General features: G+C 36.5%; 1 long non-coding RNA gene across 1 annotated transcript; it reads right to left on the bottom strand.

Annotated features, from left to right (window-relative positions):
- Window positions 1-634: 634 nt before the first annotated feature.
- On the bottom strand, window positions 635-18,315 carry LOC135289065 (uncharacterized). Its single transcript, XR_010351867.1, has 3 exons — window positions 18,200-18,315; window positions 1,344-1,459; window positions 635-796 (listed from the first exon to the last, which is right to left on the bottom strand). It is a non-coding gene; the product is annotated as an uncharacterized LOC135289065 (long non-coding RNA).
- Between the last annotated feature and the right edge of the window lie 248 nt (window positions 18,316-18,563).

The raw sequence follows: 18,563 nt of genomic DNA, 5'->3' as shown, positions 1-18,563 counted from the left end.
TGGAAAAATAATTCTAGGCTTTTAGCAGGAAATGTCAGGTACTGTATTAATACAAAGTGCTCAGAGTTCTCTTCCTGACTTCAAAGTTTGTTGGTTTATTCTTAGTCATCGACTTCATCTCATTGAGTTTATTTTAAGGAATACTATTCATCCTTGAACTTCTATTTATGATATTGAGAATTCTTTATAGAAATGACCTCAGGAGGATACAACAGCGCCGAAGCATATTGGACTGTGGCTCCCTCTAGACATGCCATTTGTTTTGCAAGCAGCTAAGTAAGCCATATATTCTTTTCATGCCTCTTTAAGCTCACAGGTACTCAAAATATTTGAAGAATTCTCAGGGCTCAGATCCCTACACAAAGAAGCTATTTTTATATATATAATTTCTATTGGACACATGAAAACATAAACCACTGTGGCTAAATCCTTACTCATACTGAGTTAAAACAGTTTCTTCCAACTTCTTTGAATAAGTACTCAGGCTCAATCTCACATTTTCGCTTGCATGTGAAAGCAATGCACGAAGGAATTCACTAACAGACCTCAATAAGGTAGAAGAGCAGTCTCCAAGGACAGAGAGAAAATACTTACTTTTATTTCAGAAAATTTAAAATACTTTTAAATACCGCATTTTCGGGTTATGCAGCAGGAACACCAAATCAGCAGCAACATATGCTGGATGTCTAATTGTCATCCAGAAGTCAGCATCATTCTGAAGTCCCTGGAAGAGCTCCCCAGAAAAGCTCCCCAGACTTCCTCCTCTCTGCATCTCTGCTAGCCCTGTAAGAGAACTCTGCAAACAGAGATAAAAAGAGAAAGAATCAAGAGTGCTCCTGCTGTACTAAGTAAATTAACTCAGGAGGATATTGATGAGATTACTTATTTATTTAACACATACACTGAATTCAGAATGGGAATAAAACTTCATCTCTTACCATTCATCAGTTACATATTGCCTAGGGCCATGAGCCTGTTCATAGCCTCTTCTTCTTTCTCCTTGTTTTTGCCCAATTTAGTTTCACTTTTCTTTTTCTCTCCTTTACTGTACTTTATTTTGGACTGAAATACTTCAAACATGAATGCTCTGGTTTGTAACAGTCAACATACTGTCACCGCAACCTTTACAATGACAGATGCCACTTTTTTTAAGTAGAAACAGGTTTTTTATTAGCAGCTCTATAAACCCTCTACACTGTTAAAATAACTCCTTTCTGAAAAACAACTCTGAGAAAATACATTTTCACTAACAGCTGGTCTTTTTGACTACTTGGATAACCTTCCTAAAGGAGGAGAGCTACTGAAGTGAGTATTTGAGCTACAACTGACCAGTCACTCCTTACCTTGGGACTTTCATCAGGTAGGCTGGAAATACCTGAAGAGAACCATGTCAACAAAGGCAAAGCAACATTCATCCATAATCCCTGCAGCTTTCAATGTCCTTTTCATGTGCAGAGGTCTGCAGAATAAATGATCAGCTGGTTATATAAATCAGTCTTCAGATACAGGTTTAAATAGATAAATTATTTAGTTCCCTCAAAGACTATGGTAGAGGAATCTTGAATGTTGTTCAGGTTGGGAGATTTGAAGGGCATGCAGTATGCAGCCAAAGTGGTAAAATCCACAGAGGAGTGGCATATTCAGGGAAAACAAGAGAAATTAGCTCAGACCCACCTCCTCCTGTCTCAGATCAGACATTATTCTACAGGCACAGTTGCCATACCAAGTGGGATCACACTTCTTCACAGAAATTTCTGCACTTCCCTCACCTGTTATTGTTACTCTAGCAAGTTAAAATACAGAAGAAAACCTTTATCAACCGATGCCTCTACCCCAAATAACAGTTTTCTGTTGAATGGAAAAGGGACTTCAAACTACAGAGAAGAAAGAAAACAAGTCTCAAGTCAAAAGTAGAAAAATAATTAAATATATATATATATATGTAAAGGGACATAAAATAGAAAACAAATGGGAAAAATAAATAGCAAACAAGTGAATGGGGTCAGGACAGAGCGAGGAAGGGAACACAGCTAGCTGCCAACACTGTCAGGGATGCTGAGAAGGGCAGACCTGATCAGCCTGACCCTTCTTCTGCCATATGCATCTTCCCTTTACCAGGAGCTGAAGGAAATGAACTTTTCTCCCTAGTACTACTGCTTTCAGTGAATCAACATGAATGTAGTACCACTCTTTCTAAGAAAGCACTTCACTCTGAGGGTTTATTATATCTTTCTTGTGCTCAACAGCTGCAAAGTTTCAATATCTTTGAAGACAGTCATTTTCTGATCAACTTTTCAATGTTTGCTTTCCCTCTGCTCCTTTTACAGCTGCTTCCTTTCAGCCCCTCCTTGCCTTCTTCTTTTCACGATCTTCTCATGTTTATTCCTGAACTCCCAGGTCTTTTCCACACTGCTTCAAGACAGTATTATCAGCTTATCTTGAAACACACACACTTGTGACAGCAACAAGAATTAACTGCCTGTTCTACCACACAGAACAGATTTTTATGTAGTATTAAATTTAAAAGGAAATCAGAACACAAGCAATTCATTGAGAAGTTTACTTTTCCAATTAAATGGAAGGTTAATGAAGATAACATTAGAAGGAAACATGCTGAAGACAAAAAACAGTTCACTGAGTTCTGATTATTGCTTTTTATGCAGCCTACCCCTTCTCAGCAGAGCAATTAAGTTAAGAGGTCTATGGCTAATATGTGATTGTGTGGTCTATGTGATTCAGTTCAAGAAAAAACAATGTAAGGACAAGGATTTTGCTTTCACTCTTCATTCACGAGAGCGAGGTATTTTTGCATGTGGGATTAAAAAAAGGGAATAGATTAAATCAATAATAAAGCTTATTTTTTTAGTCTTATCACAGCAAGTTGCAAAAAATTAAAATTCATCTTGAATGAAAATTTACCTAAAACCTGGAAATGGTAAAGGATTTCCTTTCTTTTTTTTTATGTTTCAATACAAGTACCTCAAACTGCAATCAAGTGACCTTGGTGACTTCACCTAAACCCTTTCACTTTTTTTCAATACTGGTAAAAAAACTGGAGTGCCATCATCTCCACATTTCCATAAATATGCATAATTTCAATGATGCTAGCTTGTTTGTAATTTTGTTGGGTTTGCATTATTTTTTGAAAACCTCATGAGAAAAAGCAATTTACTCCTGAATTAAAAAAAAAAAAAAAGACAAAACAAATCAACAAGACCACCTACATTTCTCAGTTGGAAGCCATTACAGAGAATGTATTTACTTTTACCCAAGAGCTCTAATTTTAGTCATCTTTGGGTATCACATAACATACAATTTATGAAATCCTCTTAATCCATCTGAGGAACCTGTACAGAAATAGATTGTTTCAGCTGATGATAGAGAACATGTCCCCTTCTTTCTCTGTTAGCTGTAGAGAGCCCAATAAATGCAGGCTAGGGAGACTACACTGAGACTCCACTAGCTGGATAATATGTGTACACCTGCTTCTCTACCCACTGAATCACAACATTTTGTCCATCTCATCTATTTATGTCGGCAGTATTCTGAAATTAAAGATATCTTACTATAGAAGTCTCCAGTCCTGCACCTAAATACACCCCTAACTCCCCACTTGGTATGCTGGTAACCAGTGCAGCTTCTAAAGACAGGAAAACACAATGGGCCAGTACAGAGAATTCCTGATCTTGGTTGCTGCTTTTAATACTTTATCTCAACTAACATAGCTACCATCCCAAGTTTAACGTGGGACTTTCTGTCACAATTGTTTTATATAACTCTGTATTGTTACCACATGATTATAATTTTGATTACTCCAGTTATTCTAGAATTGTCACAAACCTTACTCACTCAATGATATTGTGATTTCAGAAAAGAAGCCATGTTCTGCTTGAGTACAGTAAATTATTAAAAAGTAATTCTTCTCCTTCCTCCCAAGATATTAAATGTTATTTTGCATTTGACAAGACCGCAGGCTAGCTGAGTGATTGCCTTTGTACCTGCCCATGACTGGGAGAACAGAAGATTTTCTGATTGTTTTCTCCACCAGTACTTATGGTGTTGAGGTGGGACCACTTTCAGTTTGGCAAAGAGACAGCAGGCAAGCATCTGTATAGAGTCCCAGAACAGATGCACTGTTGAATATAAACTGATATCAAAAGATAAATTTATTATAAAAATATTAAACCATCAGATTAAGACCTCTTTTACCTGCCAAGGTTTTGATGTATAAATGGAAGGTTTAATGGGCTGCATTGATGTAATTAATTTACCATCATTATAAAAGTACACTTACTTTGTAGCTCCATTTTCTAATCTGATTTTTCCTATTAAATTGACATCTCCAGCTGACTTTCACGTTCCCACTTGTAATATCTAACTTCTTTAGGCTTTTAACCTTTAAAATCTTAATTAAATTCTTCATAATCCCATAACCCCCAAAATTATTTTTTCTTCACTAAAAGTATGAATAGGAGGAGAAAAAGGAAATGTCACTTTGCTTTTCACTGCAAGAACTGGAAGAAAATTCTAGTAACATATGCAACCTGACAGGCTTTCAACATGCTCTTAAAACAGTTAATTCAACTGGATCTCATGCATGCATCACCCCTAGATAGATTTCCCTCATTAACTTAAATAACAGCAGACATAAATCTTGACATAATCTTCTCTCTGAACTTTACTGTCCGTAAAGCATATGGAGTCTTCTTTGCCAGAGAGAAACTCAGTCATTTTTACACTCCTGGTGTGGAGCCAGGTTTTTGTATCAGTGTGGCTGGCAGGATGAATCAGCGAAATAACTCTACCTCTGTGTCTTTTATTGAATCCTATCGGATTACCAAGATTTTAAAGGCCTCATGAAAGGTTCACAAACTAAGCCATAAATTTATAATTGAGGATAAACAGACTGCCAGTCACCATCAGGGACAAACCCATACTTGGTACCAATGTGAACACAACCTGATGAACATCATCAAGATCTAATAGTCCCTCTCTTGGCACTCTTACATAACCTGAATCAGGGGTACTAGAGGTGCTGCAGCCAAAACATTAATTTCTTATTGTATAACCTTTTGCTGAGTTGTGTACCTGAACACGTAACTCATCATTTCCCTGCCATGTAGTTTGTGGCAAGAAGCAAAGCTTTATCATTTGGAAGAGGGAAGGAATTCTGCCTTCAACATGGGTGAAGAAAAGTTGCAGCATTTACTGTAGTCATCAGCTAGTTGCACTGTGGGGGAGTTAAGTCAAGAGTCCACAAGCAAAAGGCATTTAGAAGAGCAGGGGAAAGGCTGGAAAAAAACAAGCTCAGAAAAAAAGTAAATTTTAAAGGCTTAGGGACACTATCTGGAAAAGACTAAGAAGGTACCTGAAGTAGTAGAGGATGTCAGTAACATGGTATACTTGGAAATCAGCCAGAAGCTATCTGCAAGCAAAAACAGGGGCTGACAGACACTCACTGGGGGCAACACTTCATTATCAGTTCCAATGGATTACCTTTCTCACTGATTGGATAGCCAATCTTAATTTTCCACAGGTTTTACCATGAGAATCCTGAGGACATCTGAATTTCTTTAATCTATGACATCCTCTAGATATATTTCTAAATTTTTTAAGATGTCAGACAATAACTGACACTCTTGAGTATCATTACCATTTAGTGGGAAAGACTGTCATGATCCTGTTACCTCATATAAATAGACAGATATATGGGCAGACATTTATATCAACTGCAGTTTTTCTTCCACATCCCCACAGACCACCTCTTAAGAAAACTGTAAAACTATATAGAGTCAGCAGATAGGCAGATTTGTAAAGAAAACAAATTAGACAAATCTTTTGTTCATTTCTTCTGGAGCTCAAGGATGCTCACATCATCACTGATTTAGGTAAAACATGTAGACAAGATAAATTTAAATTTAGTTTATACCCCAAGCCCTCTGGACACATATAGAATAAAGAGTAATAAATGAGGATTTCTCTTCTCAGTAAGACACAGACACACAACAAATCACAGGAGGAAGGTTCCTTTGCAAAAATTGGAAAGTTAATAGGTTTTCTCAATGTCCTGCTTGAAAATTAATCTTCTAATCAAACCTTTATGGATAAATAATAGTTTTCCTGTCAACAAGACTAGATTTAATAAGATTTCTTATCTGGAAATGACAATCTGGAAAATGTAGTTAGTTTTTTTCTATTTTATTTTTATTGCAACGTAAACTTTTTTGTGTGCTTGGTCCTATACTTAGGCCAGACCTCTTAAGCAGTTTTGACAGGTAAAACCTACATGATCCTCAAGCCAGAATGTTTCTGCGTGTGTAGAGCAGAGTCAGAGTGAGGGACCTCTCAGGGGAAATCTCATGAGTTTGACATGCCCTCTGAGTTGAGCAGTGGGCCTTTCAGCACACAGCTTAAGACTGAAGTCCTTAAATTCTACCTGGTTTAGGTGGAAGTCCTTTATTTCAACTGTTCCTCACTAACACAAAGATGTACATTGCCCTCTCTAGCTGGTAACTCCCATTGCAATACCTCATGGATATTCCAAATTTACGAGCATTAGAAACACTTCCAAGTTTAGTATTCACCATTCTTGCATGGCTTGAAAAGTCCTGTTTCTTACCTTCCTGTCCAGTTTTCTGTGGGTCAAACTGCCTTCATTTGCTTTGTCACAGATTTCTAGGTCCCCAAATGTGCCTTATGTGGTTTCACAAGTATGAAAGAGGAAAACTAAATTTGATCTTTCAGATACCTGGGGTGGGGACTCACTCCATCATATTTTTGGAGTTGGAATAATCAGAAGTGCTTTCACTCAAGGATATGGTTCTAAATAAAACTAGACTGTATGCTTACAAGATAAAAATACTTCACTACAAATGTCCTCTATTTGCATGTAAAATGTTACAAGGATATATTCAATATTCAAAACATAATTTTAGAGTACAAAATGTTTATCAAATTGCTGACTATACTCCTTAAATATAGAGAATTAAGGGATCAGGAACAAAAAGCATGAGCATGACATTGATTCAAATAATTTTCCTCCTAAAACTTTTCTCTATATAATATGATCAAAGCTTAAGAGAAAAAAAATCAACAGACTAGATAACTGAAATACTTCTAACCCTATCCAATAAAATACGTTGCAACAGCATCCCAGCAGATATTTGTTTTCCACAAGCAGTTTATAGATAAGGCACCCATTTCTAAAGTGAAACAATGGAACAGAATTGTAAGTCAAGAACAGATTAATGCTAAGAACAGTGATGGAGGAAATACAGCAAAGCTCCCACTGAAAAGGCTTTCTATATTAGTTTTCTCGGCTGTAATTGTTTGTTGTCATACTCACCAATTTCCCAAACAGAAAAAGAACAGATTGACAACTTTAGCTTTGGTCTCATGATAGCCTCTTAAAATTTCGGATAAATATTGCAGTATTGAACTTAAAATATGTATTCTTTTTTTTTCAGAATTCCTCATACTTTTTCAGATATTTTACCACCTGCATAGACAGAGTGACAAGCAATCTTCAGATATGAGCTCACACAATTTCCTCTACATCCCTATCTCATTTAGTATACAAGGGTTGGATTCTAAATCAGCACAGAGTTTACAGATGTCATCTAACAGTCTTCAAATTTTATCTGTTTGATACTATAAACAAAGCAGCGTTCTTCCAAATCTCTCATACGTATGTATCATAATTTGTACTTCTCAGTAAATATTCATCTAGAAAAAAAGGGATTTTTTCCATTTTTTCATGAACACTCAACTTATTTTTCTCCACATTTATAGATAATATGTTTATTATTTTTCAATATTTTTCAGTCACTTGTTGAATTATTACAATTACAATACTTGATATGTAACATACAATCTTAGAACTCTATTACTTTTTTTTAAAGCATTTGGAGTGATTTACAGAAACTTCTGAAAACATCTATCATGGGAAAAACAAGCTAACTATGAATTAAATTAAAATATACAAAAAATAGTAGTAATAATAAGAAAGACATCTCAGCTTTTATCAGCTCACCTAGACTGAGGCTGAAGGGGGAAAAAATCTTTTTAAATTGCATCTCAGAAGACAAGTTCTTCACAACAGAATTGAAAGAAACTCTGAATCAAGCAATTATCTAAATTTTTGTAGCTGGCCAGCATTTGATTTTGTCTTTTATTTCTCCAAGATTAACTGAAGAAACTTTAAAAAGGCGACTTTCTAAATTCAACATTAAAATGCATGACAGTCCAAACCGTATGCAGCAATTTCACTCACTTTAATATTTAAAACAGCACCAGAACTACATTGCTAACTGAGTTCATTCTGCCACATAAATTTCCATTCACTGTGGCATTTATCTTGGACTATACTTCATTCCTCTACAGCACTCGTCCAAATGCAGGAGAAAGTCACAGAATCCCTGTGCTAGGCAGGATATTGAGTTTGTGCCACAAGAGCAGGAATTATCTGTGATTTATTTATTCCTGTGTTGGTAAATTAGTGAGAGGACTGCTCATATGGATCTCCACTGAGGAGACAGCAGAGTAAGACCATGGAGGTTTGGAATGAAATATTTTATATGGAACACATCTCCTCTGCACTTGAGCAAACCATCTATTTCCCTTTGTCTTGATTCCACTCTCTAAAAGACAGGGTAAGCAGTCCCAAGTACCTTCCAATAGTACAAGGACTTTAAAAATACAAAAAAACCCTCCAAAACCTCATAGCTCTTTCTAACATAGATGAGAACAATACACAGTTTGAAAATAGCAACAGCTGTTTTATCACACAGAAGGAAGAACAGTGCCACTGTCAGCTGTTCCAGGCAAAATATTTCCCATCCCCTTTGCACTAATTTTTACTCTAAAGCCCTTCACAAGTATGCAGATTCAAACATTTAGTGTAAACTGGGAAAAATGACAGCAGGATGTGAGCTGATGGGGTTAATATGTGGGAGGTACCATGTTCTTTTATTTCTTCTTATTCTTGGGACTAAAATCCCAGCTATCTATTCTCTTTCTCCCCTGTCTTTTCTTCCTCTTCCATTCTTTCTTCTTCATCACCTAAAACCCTTCAAAATGCTAATTTCCAAGTCTCATTTAAATTTGCATTAGGTTGGGTCAGGCAACCTTGGCCTCTGCTCTCAGGTGCAACTCAAAGCAAGCTGCAGACACTCCCTCTGCCAGTTTGCCTGCCCCAGGGCTGGGAGCTTTGCAGCTGCCTCTGCACCACTCCACACTTGTGTTAATTGACCCAGGCACACGCTGATGAAGCTGTAATGCTTTCAGAGCCTGACAAGTGTCTCTGCTGCCCTGTGTAGTTAGAGCTCTTATAGTCTGTTACTCCTCATTGTCACAAATATCTTTGCATTATACTTTATAATGCTTTCATTGATTTGTTGCTACATGGCCCACTTGGTTTTATCTTTATTTTTGTAATATCAGTCTTCCTATCTTTTCTGGCTGCACCATTATATTTCTTTTCTCTTTTATGACTTACCCTCAGTCTTCTCTAGTTTTGGTATTTCTTTTCTATTGACAGCTCACTCTTCTTTTTTCTTCTTTCAGCATTTAAAAAATTAATTTATTTTATTATTACTAATTTTATCCTTCCTACACTCTGACCTTTTTGAGGAAAAGGCTGAGTTCAGAGGCATGACTGACAAAAGCAGCACTGTTTTCCAAGAGGAAGTCAGCACTTGAGCTCTACAGAGCCATCAACCACTGCAACACATATGAGTTGACAGTAACATTTTTTTCTCATTTTATATTTATGAAACTCAGTTTCTGCTTTCCTGAAAAGTGAGTCTTAAGGTGAGAGGAAGAGAGGAATTTCTAACGCTAGACTTGTTACCTTCCACAATTTGAAGTATTTGTAGGCTAAGACAAAACATGCCTATTCCCTGGTACCTTATGGTCATAGACAGAGAGAAGGCTTCTGGCAGCTGCTTCCTGTGTTTGCACCAGCTCTAGGCAGTTCTCTGCTCCCACAGAGTGTTACTCTCCACACACTCTCTGATGATAGAAAAGCACTGCTAAAAGCACAGCAAATAAAGTTGCCTCTAAGGGCCCCATACATCCAACAGCTAAAGGACCATCTGCAGCTCCTTTTATGGCTGTTGAATTAAGAATTTCAGAGAAATTCTTAATCTCTCCTAGCAATTTCCATTTTCCTTTTTCTCTACCTTCTACCAATCTTTCTCTGCATGGTTCATGGACCACACACATGGCAAGTCAAAAATTCCTTCTTTTTCTCCACAGATATTTTTAATCGGTATGTCAAAATTGCTAGGAAGAGACAGTGCATGGGTGTGGAAACCCCAGAAGGAACAAGAAGAGAAAGGGATAAAAGGATGACAATTTTGGATGGCACAGCCCATCATGAAGACCCCAGAACATCTATCTACACATGTTTTCTCAATAAGACCCAGAGTGGGAAAACAAAGGATCCTCTAAGAGAAAGGATAGACCACAGACAATGGAGAGGATGGCAGGAGACACCAAGAGAAACAAGTGCTGCATAAAGATTCTCAGGAGTCAAACATGATGGAGACACACCATCCACAGTTGACATCTAGGAGCCAGCCCATGGCTGCCAAACACACTAACCAAATGTTTCTTCTCTCTTCCTCCTTCTCCAGCCTACTCCACACAAAAGGAGCACAGTCATCTCCAAAGAGACTGCCCAGTCCAATATGTTCACCATCTTAAACACATGAAAATGATATTTTAAAGAAAGCAAGCTATCAAGACACAAATCCAGAGACAGCAATTTAAACCAATACACTTCCACAGGCACTGACACTTTCCAAATCTTGATCCCCTTGAAGCAAATACAAAAGATATAATAGGAAATCTGAAGCAAAACTAACCAAAACTTTGTTTACAAAAGGTTGTAACATTAAATGCAATAGAACAATGAGAAATAAGTCCAACTCTGAATATGGCTAAACAGTCTCAAATATGAACACTTAGAGAAAAGATTTCTACCAGACATTTATAGTCTCTGTAAAAGTCAGGACTCAGTCAACCATTTACACAAATGCACTACAGTTTCAGAAAAGCAAAGATGGCTGGCTAGTAACTTCTGGCAGAGCTCTTACACTGCAATGAAAAAAATTTCCAAATGGTTGTTTACAAGGTAGATAACATTCCTCTGTGCAAATATTTTGCAGGATATTTTTTTCCTTAATCAACCCCTGTGGGTGATTTCAATCATTAATACGAGGTTGAAAGTCTCACGCTTCAGTGAAGGTCTGAATGCAATATTTTTAACAAATTTACAGCTCTAAACTAATGGTGAATCTATATCTAATGACAAAGATATTTAGTAATTAACTCCTCTGCTTTTCGGTTTAGAAAAAACCTTTTCCTTCATGCACTGGTGCTGAATGGATGCCTTGTTGCAGGGCACTGACTGGGTCTGTTTCACAGATACCATTGCCACTCTAGTTGCAATTGTTCAGAAAACTTCCCTGAAAATGGGATAACAGAATAACAGAATTTGGAGAGCCCGGATGGGGGGGGAGGAGGGTGTAGATGTATTTTTGAACCTGCATTTAAGTAAACTCTTCCATCACAGTGCAAGATTTTGATGGGACTAAAGAAAACTTGCATAATGCTGTGAGATGCCTGGGCACTGGAGTAGCCTCCTGAAAAACACCTGTAAACATATATACCCCAAAAGACCAATCATTGGGCATCTTCAGAATCAAAATTAATTCCCTCATATCTTTGGCCAACACACTAGCTGCTTTGGAGGTTAGAACCAAGACACAAAATTAACATCAGAACCTTTAAATAAACAACAAATAAAAGAAAATTAAAATTATAAAGATAGCATTGTAGGGAAATATGCAGAACAACTATGTATTAAGAAAGTCTTAAAGACTTGAATATTTATCAATCCTCCAAAGCTGTAGTTACAGAGAAATAAAGTCTGAAAAGGACATATAGGCATCAGTAACGGAATTATGTAAAGTGGAGGAACAATTCAAAGTACTGAGATCTTATAATTAGACCAGGGAAACTAGAATTCAGCTCCCTAAACTACTTCTGTGAGACAAGAAAATAAAAAAATTAACACTAAAGAGATGAAACAAACTAGTAGTCAAATATTTAAGTAAGTAGAGGGACGAATTACTTCCCCACTACCAGGGAGAAGATTGTGCATCTTGCACCTCTCCAGGTTAAAAGCAGTTTGCTTTTTCTGAAGTTTTTACAACTAGAACCACCAAATAAACATTGAAAAAACAATCATTCACCACCACCTCTTTCATCAGTTCCCAAGGATGGGACTACCAACATGAGAACTCCATAGAGAAAGCGTCCTTACATGTGTACTCTTTAAGGGTATGAAGCCTCCTACTCTACACACTTTGGACAGGACCTTGACAGTCTGGACCGGTCTGTTGAAGCACTGGGTCACAAACTACTGCACAGAAAACAGCAAAGTTGCTAAATGGAACCCACTCTCCCACAACATTTGGTACAAATAAGTTTTACATTCCACTGGGTTCTCCCTCTCTCCAAAATAACTACAGAGCCTGGTATCCCTGAAGAAAACATTTACAACACAATTGGAAAAGGGCTCCTATCAGCTATTTAACACAGGAGTGTAGGTCCATTATTAAGCTCCTTAACTCAATCTACTAGTGAGCAAGTTGCAGCTGTGGGACTGCACATATGGGTGCTTCAAACTATGCTGAAACTGAAATATATACCCTGGCTCACTAGGTACACAGTTTTAAAGAGGAAAATATCCTTAATCCATTTGCAATAAAGTGTTCCCAAGAGACAAGTTATGGTTGAAATGTTGACTGATGGACCAAATCTTAGGCTTTTGGGATAATTTGGAGCAGGTACTGCTTCTGAAGAGTTCTAAGGAGAGAATGTTTTTTCTTTTTTTCTCCTGAAGCTGATGAGTCAAAGGGAAGTAGAAGATATATTAACTCGACTGAGTTCTCATTGATTTACACCTCACAAGTGACCCTAAAATGTGGATATCTCCAAGTGGATTTGGCAGCCTCAGGCTGAAATAGTATGAATTCATCTGGAAAGAGCATTTTAAAAAAATATTGGTTAACAAGAAATCACCTTCAAAGAGAATTTTCTTATTCTTGGTCTCTGTAGAAACAGAGACAATATTTACAAGTTCTAGTGGCAAAGTGATATAAAATATAAATATGCAAGCAGTCATAGTCTGGTTTACTAATACGAAAACTTCCCAATACCTCTAAGTTTCTTCCTCTAAGAAAAACATTTAAAACTAGCATTTGCAATAGTTGTCTAAAAAATTATCTCCTATATAAATCTACCAGACTGATAGAAAAGGCAGCTCTTCAATTTGTTTCAGGACCTGTAGACATATTTGAAACTTTAATAAGTACTTAACGGTTTTTTTGGTTTTTTTATCCTCTGTGTAATTCTCTGGTATTTCCCTAGCTTATTTAAAAACCATTTGCTCCCAGAACTACCAGAATCTTCACAAAGGGATTCTTTTTTTGGTTTTTTTTGTTGTTTGTTTTGGTTTTTTTGGGGTTTTTTTTTGGTTTTGTTTGTTTGTTTGGTTAGTTTTGTTTTTGTTTGTTTGAAGTCAACACACTCCAAATCAGTTGGAATATCAAGGAGGGGAAAAAGGTAATTTCATATAGCCCAATATTTTACGATTTATTTCTAGCAGGCTGGTACAATAGATTAATAGATCCCTGAAATATTAATTTTCATTAAAGACTGCTACAGCAGAAATTTAAACTCCAAACAAATTATGCAATACATAGTAGTGACACCATTTAATAATCTTAAGTTCCATTTCTTTCAGTATACTTTCCTGCACTAAAGTCAGGCTGAAATACACAATATCATCAGTAGATAGAAAAATCCACATGACAACACTTTACCAGATTTTCATTCATACCTTGCATGGCAATAATCATGGAGAGAAAAGGTCAAATTCAAATCTATTTCCCACTGCATATTCTGTAGATATTTATCTCCCTTTAATGTTTAGGTTAAATGACATACTTGGTTATCTTACACCTCAGAATCTTTGATAACACAAGTTATTTTCCTGCATAAACACTGACTACACGACAATGTACCTGCAGTCATCCCACACAAGTCATTGTGTGTTCTGAATTATTGAACATACTGTTCTCCTTACAAATGTTCTGTCAGTAGTTTTAACAGTTTTAACAGGAGAACTTATCCTGAAAGGGAAGAAACACCCTCTGAATAAGGAATAATTAAGGCAGGGATGGAAGAGGCCTCAGGATCCACAAGTATTGTATTTGCAATCAATACAATGTTCTCGTGGCAGAAAGGAAAAATGAATCTGACTCCATGTTCTCAGAAGGCTAATTTATTTTTTTATGATATTATGTTGTATTAAAGAATACTATACAATACTAAAGAATATAGAAAGCATACTTACAGAAGGCTAAAAAGATAATAATAATAATAATAATAATAGCTTGTGACTCTCTCCAGAGTTCTGACACAGCTTGACCCTGATTGGCCAATAAGTCAAAAACAATTCACATGAAACCAATGAAACAATCACCTGTTGGATAAACAATCTCCAACCACATTCCAAAGCAGCAAAACACAGGAGAAGCAAATTTCTCTGAGGCTTCTCAGCTTCCCAGGAGAAAAATCCTGGGCAAAGGGATTTTTCAGAAAATGTGAATGCCACACACAAGCCTGGCCTTCAGTAGGAAAGGAAATTCATGTAGGTCATCTCTGACTAATATCAGATTTTTTTACTCTATACAGCATGAACTGAAGGAGGTTACACACTCTTCCTTGGTAGGCTATTCCATAAACTCATTGGTTTATGAGCCTCACCATTTAAAAATGGTTTCTTCCTTTGTCAGCAACATCTACAGATTATTTCTACTTTCTCCTAGTACTACTGGGGTGTGGGGAAGCAGTTCCCATCTTTTTATTATGGATTTGCATATCTCGCAAAAGACATAATTTCTTTTTAAAATTTCTAGAGTGGAATTCTTTCATTATTTTAAATGTTTTCCAAACCTGATGGATTTATTTTCTTCTGGATGTCCTTCACTTTAGCAATGCATTCATTCAAGGATGATACTTGAGTGTCACACACTGTTCCAGCTGAGAGTTTATTCACATCAGAGAATAATAATTAACTCCCATGTGTTACAAGCAAAACTCCTGCTACTTCATTTCAATATAAGACCTGTGATTTTACTCCTACAAGGAAAGGAAAAAAGTTTATGTGACCTTCTCCTTTTTATAGACATGTGGCTGACCACCTGCTGCAATCCTCCACTGCAGTACTAGTGATTAGCAGGTTCATCATTTCTCAAAGTTTATTCTGGTGGTTTCCTGTCATATTTAATATATTCCCAATACAGTTAAATCCAGAGGTGTTCTAACTATATGCTGCACTCTAACAACAAACCTAAATTTTAAAGCATTACACAGAGCTGTACCAAGGAAGGATTTGAGAGAAAACCACAGAGTGTGGGGTGGGGGACAGGGGATCAGCCAGTTGCACACATTGCACTGATCAGCCGTTTCACCTGGGTGATGTCACTGGTCATTTTGCTCATATCACATAAGGAGATTTCAGAATTCTTACAGGGTAAAATGACACAGGCTGCTCTATTTCTTTATCCACTAGATGAGCATTTTCCACTGAAGAAAGTAACCACATTTTTTGACACACTTTGCTCTTGTCAAATTCATCTAGTTGTTTTCTTCTTATTTCATTATCCTCTAGGTTCTATAAATTGTTTCATAATTCATTTAGAGCATGTTTTTTCTTCTCTAGCACTGCACATTCTGCTCATTTTTTCTTCACCCAAAACTACATTTTCTATATGCTGTTTGTTCTTGTTCAGTCCCCCAGGATCTAACCTGTCCTCCATCATTTCTCAAAAGTAATTAATGATTCAAAAAGTGACTCTTTCTTATTTTTAAGCCCTTGAAGATAAAAAGACATTACAGTTTCCCAATTAAAAACCACCAAGTTAATGAAAGAATTTCAAAACCGTTCTTTCTCTGCCTGTATTAAAAATTAATGCATTAGAAATCTAATTACAATGTATCTTTATCCATCCAAAACAAATGCTATCAATTGTTTGAAGAGTGATGGATGCTTTCCTTTATTTCCCTAATTTTTCTATGAATCTTTTCATCTTTTTTGCCAATTAGGCACTTTACATGCTAGTTTGGTTCTCTGCATTATGTATTCACTTATACAATTCCCTTTTTGTTGTCTTTAGCTCTTCTTCTGGTCCTCAGCTAAAATCCAGATGCAGAAAAAATATTTTTGAGTACACAAAAAGTAAAGTACCTTCTCAGTCATTACTGATTAAATTTGAGAAGCAACAGAAGAAGTGTGAATGGCCACAAACTCAAAAAGAATACACAAAATATATTGAAAGTATAATCAAGAAATGAGGACCACAGGAAGCACTGCAGAAATATTGAAAAGACCCAAACCAAAACCAAACAACCAACCAGAAAAGCCACAAAATAAAAGATAACATAACAAACCCAAAATAACAAAAATCCCCAACCTCTCCATATGCTTTCATATCCCTACTTCTGCACTAGTATAGATTGCCAGTGTTTTTAAACAGATTACATTTTCTCATAACATATTTAGAGAAGGCATGAAGAGATAGCTTTATTACTTAGCTGTTTTTCCCAAGAGACCCTGCCTATCATTTCCAAAAGACTGATTTTCCCAAGTTTATTAACTTTACCATTCTGTTCCTTTCTGTGGGGTTGTGAACACTGTCATTTCAGAAACCTTTCCAACAACTTAATAGGTCACTTTAACTTTTCCCTTCATTCTCCCTATGGAGTGAGAATATAACTTAAAATAGTCGCACTCTGTACCTCCTCCACTTTCTGAAACAAAAGCCTACCTGTCAGTGTGGCTTTACAGTGCCACTCAGGCTTGCTGTGACCTGTCAGGTTGTTTTCCCTCAGTAATTGAAGTCTAACATTGTCATTAGGTTCTGTGCTTTGGATAGCTCTTTATATTTCTCAGTATCAGACATATGAAAAATAGAACTTCTTGTTCTTTTAATGCTTAACCAGTGGCATTGTGTATTTGACTAAGTTTGAAAAGCAGCCAAAGTCTTGATGAGTTACTGAATATAACAAGTGCAAAAACTTGCAGTTTAGTTAGACAGACTTTTCCATTTTTACTCATGCTGATAGTACTTTATTCCATAAGTAATTGCATTGATTTAGTTCATTACTCCAGGTTTAGGGATAAACAGTGCCAGAAAGAAAACTTTGGCTGAATTAACAGGGGGAGGGAGGAGCACGTGAAATCAGTGACATGGCACTTAACTTTACATTTCTTAATTAAACAGTTCTCTCTGTAGCTGCAATTATCTGACTTGCAATTAAAAACTGTAAAACCACGTTAATGATTTATTCATGTCCAATGAGTAATTTAAACTGCTTAGATTAAGTATTTTTAATAAAATACAAATAGAGGATGAAAACACATCAGATAAAGCAAACCAAGATGGATATCTACTGCTATTTACATAAAACTATGCAGCAGCAGTTGATAAACATATATAATAGACAATATTTAATTAACAATTTAATAAGGAAATACAAATGTGCACTAGAGAATTTAAAGGTAGGTTTTTCTACAGTGTGACTTGACTCTTATAAAGTATAAGAGAATAGAGATCAGCTAGGTACCAGAATGACACATATATTCGGATACATTGGTGACATTCTTGTCCTTCACCACCCAATTCCTACAAATAGAAAATAAATAGAACACTGTCTAAAATGTTTATCTAAAAGAAAAAATTAATTTTGAAGTGCTCTTTTCTCTCTATTCACTATAAAAGAAGTCTAAACTAGTTTCAGTGTGGACAAGAAAGTCCCCCAAATTATAATGAAATCAATCCTCTACAAATTAGCAGTTTTGCAGGTGTCTTCCTCAAAGCTCACACATAACTCAAATAATAATTTCAACCCAAAACCATAATTTCAACTGCATACATCATATAAAAATTAGAAGTAGAAGACTGTGTAATCCTAGGAGTATAAAGACTCCCACAGGGTGAGCAGCAGTGAAGCAGCATAAAGTAAAAATGCAAAGGTGCAGATGCCAGTGTGGGCAGGTGGTTGAGAAAAAGAAAAGAACATGAAAAAGCTGCTGATAAATGAAGAACACTTGAAGCCATACCTATGCATCAGGTCTAACTAGGACAGTCTGCAGTTTACTTCAGTGTTTGCTACCACGACCAAAGGGGCAGTGGCCTCCATCTGTGTGCAGATCTTGTTGCACTCCAGCCACATGTGAAGATTTTGCTCACAAAGAACAGATCTTCTCTGCTGCCAGGACATGGCAACAGCCACCTCACTATTGTTCTTTTGCCTGAGGGCCCAGATGACACAGGAAAAGCCTCAATACAGTAAATGCATACAGCATACCAAGAAGAGGAACCATGTGTACACCAGGAATGTTTTATAACTTGCCCTTGAGACTTATCTGAAGCAACACAGAAAAACAGCAGAAACAAGCTGAGTCAAATGTTTTGGGCTAGAAA

Source organism: Passer domesticus, chromosome 1 (genome assembly GCF_036417665.1).
Source record: "Passer domesticus isolate bPasDom1 chromosome 1, bPasDom1.hap1, whole genome shotgun sequence".
NCBI lineage: Eukaryota > Metazoa > Chordata > Aves > Passeriformes > Passeridae > Passer > Passer domesticus.
This window is presented reverse-complemented; position numbering and strand designations above follow the sequence as displayed.